Source organism: Pelophylax lessonae, assembly GCF_965119305.1.
Source record: "Pelophylax lessonae genome assembly, chromosome: 1".
Classification (NCBI taxonomy): Eukaryota; Metazoa; Chordata; class Amphibia; order Anura; family Ranidae; genus Pelophylax; species Pelophylax lessonae.
Window position 1 is genome coordinate 550,691,064 of NC_138768.1, and position 17,816 is coordinate 550,708,879.

At 44.5% G+C, this 17,816-nt stretch overlaps 1 protein-coding gene across 1 annotated transcript in view; it reads left to right on the top strand.

Annotated features, from left to right (window-relative positions):
* The window catches only part of ELP1 (elongator acetyltransferase complex subunit 1), a 153,617-nt gene that overhangs the window by 29,274 nt on the left and 106,527 nt on the right, over positions 1 to 17,816 (top strand). The gene's annotated exons all lie outside the window — the stretch shown is intronic.

A 17,816-nucleotide genomic window follows, 5' to 3' on the forward strand; every position in this document is an offset into this window, starting at 1 on the left:
AGTGGAGGGCCCCTTTGCAAAGACACTAAAAAATTTCACCTGCATTGGAAAGGTAACAAAGGATTCTGTAACACAACACAAGCAAAAATGACCCTGCATTGGTGGTCAGCGGGAAAAACCTTCCGGCAACACAGAACTACCAGGTTTGCAACTGGCCCTGGCGTTCCACCACCATGGGGGGGGAAAGGCTGTGGGACCGTAAGGCCTCATGCACACAGGTTGTTTAAAAAAATGCCAGCGCTGCTGTCAGGAAAACGCAGTTGTAAAAGTGTACTTTTAGCCCCAATTATGACTTGCATTTATAGGTATTTATGCGTGTTTTGGGGCTTTTTTACAGTAAAAACACTCCATATAATGTAAAAATGCCAAAAGCAGCTAAACCTGGCTAAAAGCTTGTTACAGGGTTTAGCAGGGTTTTTTTTTTTTTTTTTGGGCATTTTTACAGCTGAACAGCCTCTGCTCCTGAACGCACAGACTGTCATTTTTTTCTACTGCCCCTAAATGCTTATGCCTCTGAAAGCTTGTGTGCATGGACACATAGGCTAACATAGAGGGGCATTTAGAGGCAGTGGAAAAAAAAAATGGTCAGATGCAGATGTTTTACAACAGCAGTTGTAAATATGTCCTGTGTGCATGAGCCCTAAGGCTCCGTTCACACTGTTGAAGCCCTAAAGTTATGAGACTTGCTTGCAATTTCCTTGCAACTTTTGTGATTTAAAATTCAACTAAATGCAAAACTTTTTTTTTTTTTAGTTTTGGATAGAGTGGAGAGGGATTACAACACTTATCAGTTTTTTTTGCAGTCTGTGTGGGAGGGGAGATTCACTCTCACTCTCTCTATGTCTGTCCTGTTTACCATTATCATTGAAAGTAGAAGAAAATCCTAAATTGTTGAGTAATGGTGAGGGAAATCTTCCTATGGGGACACTGGTTCTGGTGACTTGGAGTTAAGCAATTCCCTTAATTTGCAGGGATTTCCTCTTTTTGGCTATAGGACAGAAAATGAAGGCAAGTCTCCTCATTGGGTCACAGATGGTAAATAAAAAATCTGACAGGTTATAACTCCTCCTTAGTAAGTGAATGGATAGATGCGCTAAACCTGGCGTGAAAGACACAGCAGCACCTGAAATTCCTGAACCTGGGAAAATGAATAAATAGACTAATGAATGTGCGCTATAAGGAACTACCATGTGTAAGTAAAAAATAAATTAAATTCTCTGATATTAAAATTGACACAAGTACTAATATTATGTGATAAATTCACACAAAACCTTATCACAGTGAGAAATCACTAGAATTAACATTGTAATGAAAATGAATAACTACCATACACCTTTTTGCAATGCAATAATTATGGGTGACAAATGAGACAATGTGTAAATGATTACCAAACAATAACCAATAAAACCACACAAAAATTAGGAAGGAATAGGCAGTGATCAAAGTCCAATTGTGAACTCAAGAAATAATAATCTGTGACACAAAAAAAGTTACATGGAAGTGGTGCTGCAGTGAATAATTAAGAGACTTCAGACAGCTGACACCCACTGGTGCGGCATTCAACACCTCCGTGATCAGTCTAACAGATGGCTGCTTACCGGACTTTAAATCTTTTTTTTTTTTTTTTTCCAACTTTATTAAATTAGCAAGTCATACAAAAGCAAAACACAACGCTCTTAGTAGAAAGCATTACAGACACAGTCTGGGAACATAATACCAGTAGAAAATAGTAACCATAAGCAAAAAGCTAGTGTTAAGTGATAACATCTTAAAGTAGAATGACAGATAAAAAGGAGAAAACAAAAGGGGGAAGGGAAAAACCAAAAGGAGTCAAGTAATCAAAGCAAAATACATAGAGATATGGTCAAATTTCAAATATCACCCAAGAATAATCAATGAGAAAGCAGCCATTATATCGAAAAGGTCTCTCATGCGGTACACGGTGCCAGGAAGAGGTCCCCCACGCTCACACGCCCCTCCAGACTTGAAGTCTTTAATGCAGAGTATTATGATGTTAATACTCGGTATTAGCAGAAGCCGCTGCTCTGGGACCTCCGTTGTAGAAAGGCTAAGCCTGCCTGCTGCATAAGTGGAAACCCCCGGGACGGAGCGCAAGCCCCAGTGACAGCCTCAGAGATCAGCCGCGAGTGCTCTCACTGATGACTCTCACCGTTAGAGTAGGATGATCTACCAGCGATATAGGTCACCATAAAAGACAGAAGCAGCCCATAGTGCATAAACTACTAAAACGTTATTGCATAAAAAAGTATTGCACTACAGTTAGATAAAAACAGGGTATGCAGCGCTCAATATGGTGATCACAGAAATCAATCAGTAGTATTAGTAATGATACTAAAACGAAAGTCCATAGGAGAAAAGGAGTCCCGTAAGAGGTCCAAGATAAGGGTGATGAAACTCAGAAAGAGTAGCCTCCACCAAACACCAGTATAAATGGCCTCTTACCGGAAATGGGTGATCCCCATTACAGGGATCTCTGTATGCCTTAAACAGGAACTTGGCTCCTTTCTCACTAGGTGGACAGACATATAAACTCCTCCCACAGGAAATGCCTCTATGGATACCAGTCAGTCCTCTAATGGACTCAGTGAATTCACCAGTAGCACATAAAAGAAGAAAAAACTCCTCATGGTGCAATACGTATGAAACACAGGTAATGCTTTAATGAAGAAAGCCAATAAAACTCACATTTAAGCTGATAAAAACAGGCATCAAGGATCATTATCCTGGAGGGGACTTGCAAGTGGTCAGTGTGGTAGCTATAGCCAAATATTCTCCGGTCTTCTCAACAGAGGAAGGAGAACGCTGCAAAGGTGTTCAGGAAGCGAGCGTTGCCGGTCCCCAACCGGTTTCATCAAAACCTGACATCAGGGGGCGTGGTCTAACATCGCCGAACACCTTCTTTAAATGGCCAGATAACAGCAGAAGGGGAGGAGCGGCATGAACCGCAATCAATCCCGCCCCAAACCGCCGGCGCTACCCACACTAGTGAATCAGGAAGAGGAAGTGATGGTCAGTAACCCGGAAGTCACCGCTGAAACCAATCAGCGGGCGCCATCCGGGAACGAATCAAAAAGACTTGGGACAACCATCCTCCAATCAGTACAGGTCTCCTAATGCACACGCCCAGCGTCCAGTGGAAAAGAGAGAAACCACAAGGACGCTGATGTCGTTGTGCAGCGGCAGAAGTGAGACCCACTTGTATGAAAATATTCGGATCAAAAGTAAATTTAATATATATTGGGACACAAGAACAGAAAACTGAATCCTCTGTTCAAAAATCTCCAATCTAATACGGGCACATGATAAAAAATGCTTGGAAGACAATAGCAGAGAACAGGTGGACAATGCCAACACACTGCACCGAAAAGGCCCCTCAGGATTATTACAATAAATATATGCAAACTGACTATAAGTCATTAAAGCTTAAATGAACTCCATTTACATAAAAATACATAAAATTTACATAAATCCATCTACAGTTAGATGGATGAGTAAGCGGCTTGTCATGGACATGAAAAGACGAGGAGCTCGGCCTCCTGCAGTGCGGACCGAGCTACGGGATAAGGCTACTCTACCCGACGCGTTTCCCCTAAAACAGGCATCAACTGGGATTGGAGAACAGCCTATATCGTCACTACTAGCTTTAAATATTCACAAGGGGAGAGGTTTCCTGTCACACAGCAAGGAGCCCCGGAAATACAAAATTAACCACTTTCTCCTTTCTTATTTACCATATGTATAGTTAAAAATCTTAATATGGAGTCATAAGGAATATTAAAAATAAAATTGAAACAAAAAAAAAATTATTTAAAAATAGACTAAAAAGCTTTAAAAATAAGAACAACCCGGCAAAAAATTCCCGGAAAAAAATGTGTTCAACAGGAAGCCTCGCACCTGTTCAAACAGTCAAATATACCTATAACAGATACTGTTAACTGTTTAAACAAGAAGAGTTTAAATCAGAACTCCCAGTAACCCAAAATTACCATAAACAGAATCAATTGTTGTTAATGAAAGCGTTTATGTCCCACTCCACGTTCAGTCCCAATGGCCTATAACATTTGAGGTCATAGATCCACTGCATTTCTTTTTTGGAGATGGACCTTCTCATGTTGTCCGCTCTCCAGTGTGAAGTGTATCGGTCTATCACTATTACCTCCAAAGAGGCGGGATTTGTTTGCTGGCACTTCAGAAAATGCTTGGATAAACTATGTGCCACAAATCTTTTCTTAATGTTTGCCAGATGTTCCCCCACTCTGATGGTGAGGGTGCGAATCGCCCTTCCTATATATTGAAAACCGCAAGTGCAACGCAAAAGGTAGACCACCCCTTTCGTGTTACAAGTGATTAAACTCCTAATGGAATATTCTTTTTTGGTCACAGATGAAACAAATTTTGAAGTTATGATGGTCCTAGAATTAATACACACATTGCACTTCTTACAGGGAAAAAACCCTTTTAAGTTTCCAAACATGGGGGGTTGGGTAGGTTTGTCTATGGGATTTGGTGCAACCAAGTCATTTAAATTACGAGCCCTTTTGTAAATAATATTGGGTCTATCGGGAAGAATGGGACCTAAAATCCAATCTCCCTTCAAAACCACCCAATGTTTTTGTAAAGTCTTATTGACCCATTTACATTGTCTTGAAAAGGTCGTAATAAAGGCTGTCTCAAATTTTGAGACTTTACCCCTCTGTTTGCGAGTATTAGAGGCCAAAAGATCAGAGCGATCAATATCTTCAACCACCTTAATGTCTTGTTCCAGACATATAGGATCATATCCCTTCTGTACAAAACTCGCTTTCAGAATTTTTGTCTGTGTATTAAAATCTGACCTATTGGTACAATTCCAACGTATACGCAGAAACTGTCCTTTCGGAACTGCCCTTAATGAAGTAGGTTGATGGCAACTGTCTAACGAGATAAAACTGTTCTTATCGGTCGCCTTAAAGAATGTCTTAGTTGTGAGACTCTGACCATTTCTGGAAATAATGAGATCAAGAAAGTTAACAGACATCCTTCTGAAATTGTAAGTGAATCTGATGCCCCAGTTATTGCAATTTAATCTCTCCATGAGGATATGCAGGGAATTCTCATGCCCCTTTCCCCATTAAAGGGCATCATCAATGTATCTTCTCCAAAAAAACACTCTGCGGTCCATGTCTGGGTCTGTGTAGATGTTCTGATCCTCCCAGAAAGCCATGAATAGATTGGCGAGGCTGGGAGCAAACTTTGCTCCCATTGCGACGCCGGTCTTTTGTAAATAGAAATTCCCTTTAAAGTAAAAATAATTGTGCTCCATTCCGAACTCTAAAAGTTCCAAAATGAATCTCCTCTGTTGTAGAGGAATTTCTTCCCTCAAGTCCAAGAAGGCACTCACCGCTTCATAACCCAAGGAATGAGGAATCGCAGTGTATAAGGATGATACATCTGCGGTGACCAACAACATATCACCCTCTACCTCTATTTGAGATAGCTCCTCAATACATTGGGTAGTATCTTTAAGAAAAGCTGGTGTTTCTTGTACTAAGGGGCTGGAGGAAAAAATCTTATGCATTTGCCTATACGTGATGTAACGGAATCAATCCCGCTGACAATAGGCCTTCCTGGGGGCTTGGATAAACTCTTGTGGATCTTCGGCAAGTAATATATTGTCGGGATCCTAGGAGCTAGAGGAACTAAATATTATTTTTCTTTTTTATTAAGTACCGTATTCCTTCTTTGTAGCCCCTCCTAATCAGATTTTCTAACTGTCTTTTATAGGAGTGAGTAGGATCTTTTCTGAGAATCTCATAAGTATTCCTATCCGAGAGTAGATGGTTCATCTCTTCCAAATAGTCAGCTTTTTTCAATAGTACATTGCCTCCCCCCCCTCCCCTTCTGAGCTGGTCGAACAATAAGGTCCTTACGACTACAAAGCGTTTGAACCCCCTTCAAAACATCTGTTTGAATTTTTTGTTTGAAAGAGGCCTCTTCCAAATCTTTCAAAACCAGTTCCTTAAAAATGGTTACATTACCTCCCTGTGTATTAGGGGAGGAGGGGGGTTAAACAAGGAGGCACTACGTAGCCCAGTATGCACATACGAGGAACTGGGTCTGGGATTTTGGGTTCCTGTATAGGCATTAGTTAAAAAATGCCTCTTGATGTTGAGTTTTCTGATGTATTTGTGGACATCTATGAATGTCTCAAATTTATTCAAAGACTGACTGGGAGCAAATTTTAAGCCTTTATCTAAAGTTTGTTTTTCAGAGTCAGTGAGGGACACCCCACTGAGGTTAAAAATACCCTCTCCTCTTATTTTTTCTTGGAGTGTCCTTCCTTGCACCCCCTTGTTTTTTCTTTTTCCTTTCCCTGGACCCTTTCCTAAAAAACTCCTCGGTTTGGAGCTAATAGGAGTACTGGAATGTGTGTGTCCTGTGGATATTCTCCAAATTCTTCACTATCCTCATTTTCATCATACAATGGTTCAAATCTATTGTGATATGACCCGTATGAAGAACCCTGTGGATGGAAGGAGCTTTCTTAATGCCCAGTGTAATCCATAGACACTCTCCTGGGGGGATTCAGAAGGAGGAGGCCTATAGTGTCTGTGGGGAGAGTGGTATATAACCTCTCTATCAGACCTATAAGACTGTTGTTTTCCACGTGGGGAGGGGGCATAAAACTGTACTCTTCCCATTCCACCAGAATACTGGGGATATCCTCTAGGGGCACCTCTCCACGATCCTCCTCTTCCCCCATAGGGACGTTTTGGAGGAACCTCCTTAGGGGTTTGAATTTAGAATTGGAAGGAAATCCTTGTTCGGTTAGTGTCCACAGGCAAACGTTTGTCCCCTGAACCTCTTTGATTAGATACTTCCTTGGACTTTTGAACCTGAGGTTCAGATCTAATATTTTTGTCCATTTGGGTATTAGAAGGTCCAGGAATGGGGGGCGTGACCGGATATGATCAGGACCAGACATGTCTCGGCGGAGCTCCTGGACAATCCTGCAATTATCCCTTTTTGGGGTAATTGCAACGAGTAGGGGTTTCTATTGACATAGAAAAGGCCTTCGACTCAGTCGATTGGGCATATATGCACATGGTCCTGGAGCTGATGGGTTTCGGCCCCACATTTAGGGCTTGGGGTTAAATTACTCTACTCTTCTCCTCGTACGGCCATTCGGTTGGGTTTAGTGACCTCTGTATATTTTAGGCTGGGAAGAGGGACCAGGCAGGGCTGTCCTCTTTTTTCCCCCTTCTTGTTCGCTCTTACTATTGAACCAGTCGCTATTGCTTTGCGCACCTCCAGTGGTTTTGAGGCCATCCGGGTGGGCTCCATTAGAGAATATGTAGCACTATATGCCGACGACATGCTTCTATTCCTTAGCGATTCCGGTCCTTCATTACAGGCTGTTCTGCAAATTTTGGATGACTTTGGTACCTATTCAGGGCTCAGGGTGAATTGGGGGAATTCATCGATACTTTCCCTGACAGGCTCCGGCACCGGTCTCGGACGATGGTCCCCCCCCTTGTGTCGGGTTGAGACATTTACTTACCTGGGGGTGCGAGTGACTAAATGCCCGCAAGACTATTATACCCTGAACCTCCTCCCGCTCTTACCTAGGCTACAGCAGCTGGTGCAGGTGTGGAAGAGGCTTCCCCTCTCCCTAATGGGGCGTGTTGCTTTACTAAAAATGAAATTCCTCCCGGTGGTGCTGTATTTTTTGCACCATTCCCCTATGTGGGTCCCAAAAGCTTTCTTCTGTAAGTTGGATGGCATCATTTAGTTCTTTTCTTTGGTCGCCGGGGGTCCCTAGGATAGGCCTGAGGGCCCTCCAGGAGCCCAAGGACAGTGGCGGACTTGCCCTCCCGGATTGGCGTAAATACTACCTGGCGGGACAAATGGTGTTTGGTTAAGGGCGGATACGGAGGATTCAGCTACGGTCCTGGAAGCGGCTCACTTGGGTTCCTACGTGAGCCTGGGTTTGGCACTGTTCAGGGGAGTGGGTTCTGACTTACCACTGACGGCATCCATGAAGGCCACAATTAAGGCGTGGGGCCAGGCTGTGAAGTTGGCGTGTCCCAGTTACATTGGGTTTTCTCCGTCGGCCCCACTGAGGATGAATCCCAAGCTCCCTCATTTCTATCGACTGGCAGACCCTATGGTGTGGGCCACTGTGGGGGTTAAGACATTGGGGGACATTACCACGGAGGGAGACTTGCTCACGTTTGATAATCTACGAACTCGTCATGACCTGCCCACGACTCATTTCTTTAGATATCTACAACTACGCCACGCATTTAGGAATCAATTTGCTGACTCCAAGATTGAACCAGTGCCATCGGATCTGGAGCTAATGCTGACTAACCCTGACCTTCTTAAAATGTTATCCACTGTATACAAGGACCTGTGTAGACCGACCCCCCCCCCCCCCCCCCCGAGTATTGTTAAGTGTAGGTAACGCTGGACTGCAGAGATTCCTGATCTTCAGGGTGAGGACTGGGATGACATGTGGGTCGAACCCTTTAAACGGGGTTGGGCTGGTTCTACACTGTGTTGGAATGTATAACCTCACCTTGTGTTCTAAGGTGTTGACTGTTTCTTACATTTTTCTTGTGTTGTTTGTATTTTCTTGTTACATATTTAATAAAAATAATTTTTCAAAAAAAAAAAGAAGGTCCAGGAATGGATTCTGTGGAACTGGCAGTGTCAATCTGCCATTTAAATACAGAAGTAGATTTATAGTCCTCTAGATCTCTAAAATATTTCTTCCTTTCCTTGATTTTTTGCTCCTCCTCTTCCATGGCCAATATCTCTCAATTCTTGATTATATATCCAACATGCTTCCTCTTGGGTAAACAGGGCTAATTTTATTTTTGATTTCTAAAATCTCTTTATTTAGTCTCACGACTTTCTTTCTTTTTTTATCTAATAAAAAATTAACAGGCTCAAACCTGCACCATTAAAAAAATTGGAACCACTCTAGAAGTTCGGTGTCACCCTGATCAGAGTTAATATTCCACCTCCTCTACAACAGAGGAGATTCATTTTGGAACTTTTAGAGTTCGGAATGGATCACAATTATTTTTACTTTGGAGAGAATTTCTATTTACAAAAGACTGGTGTCGCAATGGGAGCCAGTTTGCTCCCAGCCTCGCCAATCTATTCATGTCTTTCTAGGAGGATCAGAACATCTATATAGACATGGATTACAGAGTGTTTTTATGGAGAAGATACACCGAAGATGCCTTTTTATTGTGAAAAGGACAGTTTCAGCGTATATGTCGGAACTGTACCAATAGGTCAGATTGTAATACACAGGCAATAATTCTGAAAGAGCGTTTTGTACAGAAGGGATATGATCCTATATGTCTGGAACAAGACATTAAGGTGGTTGAGGATATTGATCGCTCTGAACTTTTGGCCTCTAATACTCGCAAACAGAGGGGTGAAGTCTCAAAATTTGAGACAGCCTTTATTACGACCTTTTGAAGACAATATAAATGGGTCAATAAGACTTTACAAAAACAATGGGGGGTTTTGAAGGGAGATCGGATTTTAGGTCCCATTCTCCCCCATAGACCAAATATTGTTTTCAAAAGGGCTCGTAATTTAACCACTTTAGGACCAGGCCTATTTTTGACACTTGGTGTTTACAAGCCCAAATCATTTTTTTTTGCTAGAAAACTACTTAGAACCCCCAAACATTACATATATTTTTTTAGCCGAGACCCTAGAGAATAAAATGGAGATTGTTGCAATATTTTTTATCAAACCGTATTTGCGCAGCGGTCTTCCAAGCGCATTTTTTTTTTTTTAAATTCACTTTTTTGAATTAAAAAATAAGAAAACAGTAAAGTTAGCCCAATTTTTTTCCATAATGTGAAAGACAATGTTACGCTGAGTCAATAGATACCCAACATGTCATGCTTCAAAATTGCGGACGCTCGCGGAATGGCGACAAACTTTGGTACTTAAAAATCCCCATAGGCGACATTTTAAAAATGTCTACAGGTAACCAGCTTAGTGTTACAGAGGAGGTCTAGGGCTCAAATTATTGCTCTTGCTCTAACGATCGCAGCGATACCTCACATGTGTGGTTTAAACACCTTACATATGTGGGCGGGGCTTCCATATGCGTTCCCTTCTCGCACGAGCTAGCGGGGACAGGGGGCTTTAATTTTTATTTTCTTCCTATTTATTTTATTAATTTTTACACAGTTAAAAAAAAAATGATCATTTTTATTCCTATTACAAGGAATGTAAACATTCCTTGTAATAGAAATAGGCATGACAGTACCTCTTTATTGTGAGATCTGGGGTCAAAAAGACCTCAGACCTCACAAGTACACTAAAAAAGAAAAAAAAAAAGGTAAAAAAAAAAATTGGCTCTTTATACCGGTTGCTAGGCAACAATGTTTGACGTCGCTCCAGTCCTCCAAGACCATAGAGTCGAGTGAGGGCCATCTTCCTGTCTAAGAGGATCCGGACCGGATCGTTTTCCCCGCTGCCGGTGGGTCTAGCAAGCGGGGGAAAAAGACGGGACGCGGCGGGAGGGAGAAGGGGGTCACCTCTTCCGCCGCACCATAAGGGTGATCCCGTGGCGAATCCGCCACTGGGACCACCTTTACCTGAAAGCCGATCGCCCGCCGTTTTAAAAAATACCAGGGTTATGGCAGCTATCTGCTGTCATAACCCCGGTATTTATTGTCAAAGGATCTATGTAAATCAACAGCGGGTGGTCGGTAAGTGTTTAAAGGACTTGATTGCTCCAAATCCCATAGACAAACTTACCCAACCAACCATGTTTGGAAACTTAAAGGGTTTTTTCCCTGTAAGAAGTGCAACGTGTGTGAATATTATAGGACCATCAGAACTTCAAAATTTGTTTCATCTGTGACCAAAAAAGAATAAGAATATTCCATTAGGAGTTTCATTCCTTGTCGCACGAAAGAGGTGGTCTACCTTTTGCGTTGCACTCAGTGTTAATTTTGGCAGCAAATTTCAATTTAGTTTTAGTCTTAGTCTTAGGACTAAAATGGCATTTTAGTTTTAGTCCCATTTTAGTCTTCTGCAAGTGTTTTAGTTTTAGTCGTATTTAATCGACTAAAACTCCAGTATATTTTAGTCGACTAAAACGCCCTACATTTTAGTCGACTAAAACTAATTTTAGTCATCTATAATCAAATGGGTGTAGTTCAATTGTAATTTGTAATGCATTATTTAAGCATTTCTCTACAATTTCCAAACTCATTATATACTACTGCTGGTCCTGGAGTGAAAAATCTAATATGTTATTATTTATGCTTTGAGCATGCACCAGTGTTAATTTTTGGCAGCAAATTTTGATTTAGTTTTAGTTATAGTCTTTTGACTAAAATGCCATTTTAGTTTTAGTTGTATTTTAGTCTTAAGACTAAAATGCCATTTTAGTTTTAGTCGTATTTTAGTCATCTGAATTGTGTTAGTCGACGAAAACGTTTTAGTCGGTTTTAGTCGACGAAATTAACACTGGTTGCACTTTCAGTTTTCAATATATAGGAAGGACGATTTGCATCCTCACCATCAGAGTGGAGGAACATCTGGCAAACATTAAGAAAGGGTTTGTGGCACAGTTTGTCCAAGCATTTTCTGAAGTGCCACCAAAAAAATCCCGCCTCTATGGAGGTAATAGCGATAGACCGATACACTTCACACTGGAGAGGGGACAACATGAGAAGGTCCATCTCCAAAAAAGAAACGCAGTGGATCTATGACCTCAAATGTTGTTATAGGCCATTGGGACTGAACGTGGAGTGGGACATAAACGCTTTCATTAACAACAATTGATTCTGTTTATGGTAATTTTGGGTTACTGGGAGTTCTGATTTATACTCTTCTTGTTTAAACAGTTAACATTATTTGTTATAGGTACATTTGACTGTTTGTACAGGTGAGAGTCTTCCTGTTGAACACACAAGGAATTTTTTGCTGGGTTGTTCTTATTTTTAAAGATTTTTTTTTTTTTTTTTTTTAGTCTCACTATTTTAAATTTATTCATTTATTTTTTGTTTCAATGGAATTTTTAATATTGAATTTTTAATATTCTTTCTGACTCCATATTAAGATTTTAAGATTAAGATTTTAAGAGGTCCCAGAGCAGCGGCTGCTGCTAATACCGAGTATTAACATCATACTACCCTGCATTAAAAATTTCAAGTCCAGTAAGCAGCCATCTGTTAGACTGATCACGGAGGTGTTGCATGCCGCACCATCGGGTGTCAGCTGTCTGAAGTCTCTCTAATTATTCACCGCAGCACCACTTCCATGTAACTTTTTTGTGTCACGGACTATTATTTCTTGAGTTCACAATTGGACTTTGATCACTGCCTATTCCTTTCTAATTTTTGTGTGGTTTTATTGGTTATCGTTTGGTAATCATTTACACAAACACTCATTTGTCACTCATGATTATTGCATTGCAATAAGGTGTATGGTAGTTATTCATTTTCACTACATTGTTAATTCTAGTGATTTCTCACTGTGATAAGGTTTGTGTGAATTTATCACATAATATTCGTACTTGTGTCAATTTTAATATCAGAGAATTTTATTTTATTTTTTACTCACACATGGTAATTTTGATTATAATTCTGTTTAGTTCCTAATAGCGCACCTTCATTAGTCTATAACTCTTCCTTACTCTATCCAAAATGAAAAAGAAATTGCTTATTGTTCTGCTTTAACATTGCAGTCTATGGGACTCAAATCCAGACCAGAGCAAAGGGCCCCAGGACCGATAAAAAGGGCCCTATCGGTCAGGGGTGCCATCTATGGTTTCTTGCACCGGGGCCTTGAAAGGTTCTGGTTACGCCTCGATTGTTATTGGTCAGTAGGAGAAAAAAATGTCACACTGTTGGAGGTCAGTGGGATAAAAACTACCTTGCATCTTTGTTCAGACATAGAAAAAAATGCCTGAGATTATTGTTTAGTGAAAGAGAAAATACATAGCAATATTGATCAGTGAAATTTCTTATTTATTTTTTCCCCCCAAGGTCAGTTGCTTGGAAAAATTAATGGATATAGTGTTAGAAAGAAAACATCTGACCAGGTACCCCCCTGCCCCTCTGTTCCCTTCAGACCTCAGATCAGTTTCCCCCTTTAACCTCTTCAGGTGGGGCGCCACAGGGCGCATTGAAGAAGTCTTTCATAGATTTACCGTGTGACTCTGTGTCATGTGAGGCTTTGTAACATGCAGCAGTGCTGGTCTAAGGTTTGTTACCAGCATCAGGTACTGGAATAAACTTTCCAACACCTATTGCCAGAACCTAGGAAAAAGCTTGGCAGGTGCCAGAAGTTGGATGGATAGGTACCCCAAAGAAGCAACAGGGACACGGACTACATGTGCCACTTGACCCAGCCCACCTCTGGGTCCCCCTGTAGAGCATACCCCAAAACAGCTGCCATAGCTGTATTTCCACTAGTTTTGGGTTAATTTTATTTTACATTTTTAACCTTTCAAACTGATATTTTATATTGATATTTCTCTGTCGCTCATTGACAGACGCAGACTTCTTGATTAATATCAGTAGGGATATACTGCCCCCTACAGGAGTAGGACACTAGGCAGGAAAAAAGTTCTGGCCACACCTTATGGGCAGTCCCAGGGGGTATAACCTCTCTCTCCCTGCTACAGGATATCAGTTTTTTTCTGCCTAGTCAGGAGTAAGGACCGAAGTTCCTTGCTGGGATCTCTGGTCCTGGCAAGCTTTTTTTAGATAAATCTTTTTTAGTTAGCTTTTTTTCTCCAGTTTGTTCCTGTGAGATCTTCAAGCAATTATGCTGGATCTGGGCGACGGGCTGGATGTTGAGATCCGGTGGTCACCCCAGCCGGCCTACGAGCACGTGCAGGCCCTAGCTCCGCGCTGGGTCGGCCGCGACATAGTCCTGCTGGACGGGGACTGGCCCCGCGAGTTAAACGTCTCACCAGGTCGCCTACGACCAGTCTGAATCTGAGTCGCGGCGTCCGTGTTGGCCGACAGCCCCCACATCTCGGTGGAGAGGGGTTCTGTCAGGAGTTGGTGCCCGCCTGTTCCGGTATGGTGAGTAGAATGTTCCCCCTCTCCCCCTGACGGGTTTTGGGGTGGATGCGGGCCCCTCCCTGGGATGCTCGGACCCTCATGATCCCGGGTTCTCCTCTGTCCTGTTATGCACCCCCCACCTATCTGCCCCCTCCTTCAATCTGGGTTACAGACCGCATATGGGGGCGGTGGGGTGCGCCGCCGGTGTTGCCCTAAACGATCATGCGGGGGGGTTACTACCTGTGCCTTCAGGTCCATCCACCGATCGATCCGTGGGTAGGCACGCGGGGGTCCCCTTTTTGGCACTGTGGACCGCACGGGCCACCATTTTTCCGTGGACCGCGCGGGCTGCCATTTTGTTGTAGCATACATGTGCTCTGCATGGAGTCGGCCATCTTGGTACACCCAGCTCGTCCTGCTTGAGAGCTGAGCAGCTGTAGTAATCACCAAGGGCGTGGCCCCTCCCTAGACCCGGGAAAATCACTCCACAAAAGACTTCCTGTCAGATAGACAGCGCTGAGAGCAGTCCTGGTTTGAACTCATGCATCAAGTGGTGAGCCTTTTGGGGGTCTCTCTTCTCTCTCTCTGCGGGGTTCTCGAGCACGTGACCACTGGGGGCGCTTTAGCCCTGGGGGATTCTTTTAAAAAAAAAAAGTTTTTTTTTTTTTTTTTTTTCATTTTGTCATTTTTTGCTGACAGGTTTCCCTGGCATTGCCATGGACCCTGCTGCACATGAGTCCCCATCTGATCCCCTCGAGGTGGCCGCAGGGCCCTCCGATTCTCCACTCACCATTGATTCTCTTTCAGCGGTCCTGGAGTCATTTGTGTCCCGGGTGGAGGTGGCCTGTCAGGGACGGGGGGCTAAAAAACGACCCCGCCCACCCCTGTCTCGTCCAATACCTCAGACTCTGATCCTGAGCCGGTCGCTGCTGCCGCGGGTTCCACCTTTAGGGTTGATGTCCCGCGTCCCTCTGACAGTGAGGATGATCTTCCTGCCTCTGCCATAGCGCAGGACAAAGCACTGGTGGACGCACTGATTATGTCAGTCCGGGAGACCCTAAAACAGGAGGTTGCACCAGTGGAGGCAGTTCAGACGGAAGTTGCCTTTGGCACTCGCAAGCCCTCTAAGGTGGAAAAGGTGTTTCCCTTTCCCAAATGCTTTGATGATATTATTAAAGACGAGTGGGCTCATCCAAAACGACCCCCTGGGATGCCTAAACGGATTTCTAGGCGCTACCCGTTTGAAGAGTCCCTCCTTAAAAAATGGACGCTGCCACCTGTGGTGGATCCACCGGTTTCCAAACTAAATAAAGCCACAGTTATCCTGGTGGAGGATTCCCCGTCCTTTGGGGATCCAGTTGACCGTAGGGCGGAATCTGTGTCACGTTCCATATTCTCCCTGGCAGGATTGGCCCTAAGGCCAGTGTTTACCATTGCTCTGGTTTCAAAGACATTGACGGAATGGGCCAAGCTATTACGCCATGACCTGGAGGGGAGAAGTCTCCCTCCTGCCGTGCCGGAGTTGCTGGAGCAAATAGTGCAGGGGCTACAGTTTGTTTGTGACGCCGCACTGGACGCTGCCCCATTGCGTGTGTCAATCTCGGCGGTGGTCCTCCGGCGCATGCTATGGTTAAAGTGCTGGTTGGCGGATCAGGCTTCCAAAAAAGCATTGACTGATCTCCCCTTTCAGGGGGATCGCCTGTTTGGTGCTACCTTGGATGAGATTATTAAGGATCTCACTGGGGGCAAGAGCACCTTTCTACCACAGGCTAATAACGGTAAGGAACCTCATCGCAGACAGGGACCTTCCTTTACAGCTCACAAGAAATTTTTTCGCTCCTCCGGGGCGCGCGATAAGGCAAAGTCCTCCAAAGCCCCCCCCCCGGGGGGTTTCAAGAGACCCTGGTCTGGTAAGCAAAAATCCGGTCCTTCCAGACCTGAGGATAAGACTGCTTCAGCCTGAAGGTGCGGCCCCACCCAGATCAAGGGTGGGGGGATGTCTTCGCCGGTTCCCGGACCCGTGGCTCTACAGTATTCAAGACAAATGGGTTCACGAGGTCATACGGTCGGAACACAAGAACGATTTGCGATCGCTTCTACCGGTGCGGTTCTTCCCTTCCAATATGCGACTGTCCCCGAATCGCCTAATGGCTCTGTTGGGGGCAGTGCAGCACTGGATGCAAAGGGCGCCCATAGAGGGTGCCTATCTTCACGTTCCCATTTACGCAGGACACCAGCGGTATCTGCGCTTTGCGGTGGAAGCGGACCATTATCAGTTTGTGGCGTTACCCTGTGGTCTCTCCTCTGCTTTCCGGGTCTTCACAAAAGTTTGGGCCCCAGTCCTGGCGTTGTTGCGGCAGCGGGGCATATCGGTCCTGGGCTACCTGGACGACCTCCTTTTCTGTGCGGAGTCTCCGCAGGCTCAGTGTCATACGCGGACTCTCCAAAAGGAGATTCTTCTCAAATGGAACTGGAATTCCGATTCCCTGGACAATCGGATCCGGCTGAGCGAGCGGACCAGATAGTTTCTGGTTTGGGGGCCTCGGCCTCCGATGCTCAGTCAGGGGAAGCCCTTTTTTCCGAAAGTATCCAGGTTATCGATAAATGTGTTGGAACTGAAAGCGATCAGGTTTTGCCTGGTTCACCGGACCGAGCATCTTCAGGGCTGCTCGGTTCGGATTCAGTCGGACAATGCCACGGCCGTGGCCTATGTCAATCATCAAGGGAACACCAAGAGTGTTCTGGCGGCCGTGGAAGTGGCCGGCAGGTTTTGGGCGGAACAGTTTGTTCCGGCTCTTTCTGCAGTTTACGTTCTGGGTGTGGAAAATTGACAGGCGGACTTTCTCAGCCATCAGACCCTGGATCAAGGGGAATGGCCTCTTCAGACAGAGGTGTTTCACCAGTTGTGCCTTCGTTGGGGCACCCCGGACGTGGATCTGTTGGCATCTCGGCGCAACAGAAAGGTGCAGAGGGTTGTAGCCCGCGCCCACGATCCTCTGGCGGACGCCGCAGATGCACTGAATACTCTGTGGGGGCAGTACCAGCTGCTGTATGCCTTTCCTCCTCTCAAGTTGTCACCGAAACTTCTTCACAGGATAGAGGCGGAGGGAATTCCAGTCATCCTTGTGACTCCAGATTGGCCTCATCGGCCTGATATGCCGTCGTGGTCAGGCTGGTCGCAAACGCTCCTTGGCGACTTCCTCTCAGGGAGGATCTGCTGTCTCAGGGACCGATCGTCTATCCTGCTTTACGATCGCTGGCTTTGACGGCTTGGCTGTTGAGAGCCAGGTGCTGAAGGACAGGGGTTTGTCTGCTTCAGTTATCCCTACTCTGATTAAAGCGAGGAAAGCGACTTCCAGAAAGGTCTATCATCGCACATGGAAGTCTTATATCGCGTGGTGTGAATCCCTTGGGTTTCCTGCACGTTCTTACTCGGTGGCTCGGATATTGGCTTTTCTGCAACAGGGGGTTGAGCAGAAACTGGCCTTGAGCACTATCAAGGGTCAGGTCTCAGCATTGGCAATCTTCTTCCAGAGGCCACTGGCTACTCATTCCTTGGTGTGGAGTTTCATCCAGGGGGTGCGGCACCTGGCTCCTCCGTTGCGCGCGCCCTTGCCGCCCTGGGATCTTAACTTGGTGTTGTCGGTTCTCCAGAAACCTCCCTTTGAAAATATTAGGGAGATTCCCTTGCTTACCTTATCCCAGAAGGTGGCCTTTTTGGTGGCTATCACTTCTGCACGCAGGGTGTCA